Source organism: Arachis duranensis, chromosome 9, assembly GCF_000817695.3.
Source record: "Arachis duranensis cultivar V14167 chromosome 9, aradu.V14167.gnm2.J7QH, whole genome shotgun sequence".
NCBI classification, from domain to species: Eukaryota; Viridiplantae; Streptophyta; class Magnoliopsida; order Fabales; family Fabaceae; genus Arachis; species Arachis duranensis.
In genome coordinates this window covers 77244560-77244909 of record NC_029780.3, presented here as the reverse complement: position 1 = coordinate 77244909, position 350 = coordinate 77244560, and positions in this window count along the sequence as shown.

Here is a 350-nt window from a genome sequence, read left to right as displayed (position 1 = left end):
ATTAGCAATAGCAAGCCTTTTCCATCATCTTCTCAGCAACAGACAGAGAGCTCTAAGCAGAATACCTCTGACTTAGCAACCATGGTCTCTGATCTAATCAAAACCACTCAAAGTTTCATGAATGAAACAAGGTCCTCCATTAGGAATCTGGAAGGACAAGTGGGTCAGCTGAGCAAGAAAATGACTGAACTCCCTCCTAGTACTCTTCCAAGCAATACTGAAGAAAATCCAAAAGGAGAGTGCAAGGCCATCAACATGGCCGAATTCTAGGAGGAAGAAGAGGCAGTGAACGCCACTGAGGAAGACCTCACTGGACGTCCACTGGCCTCCAATGAGTTCCCCAATGAGGA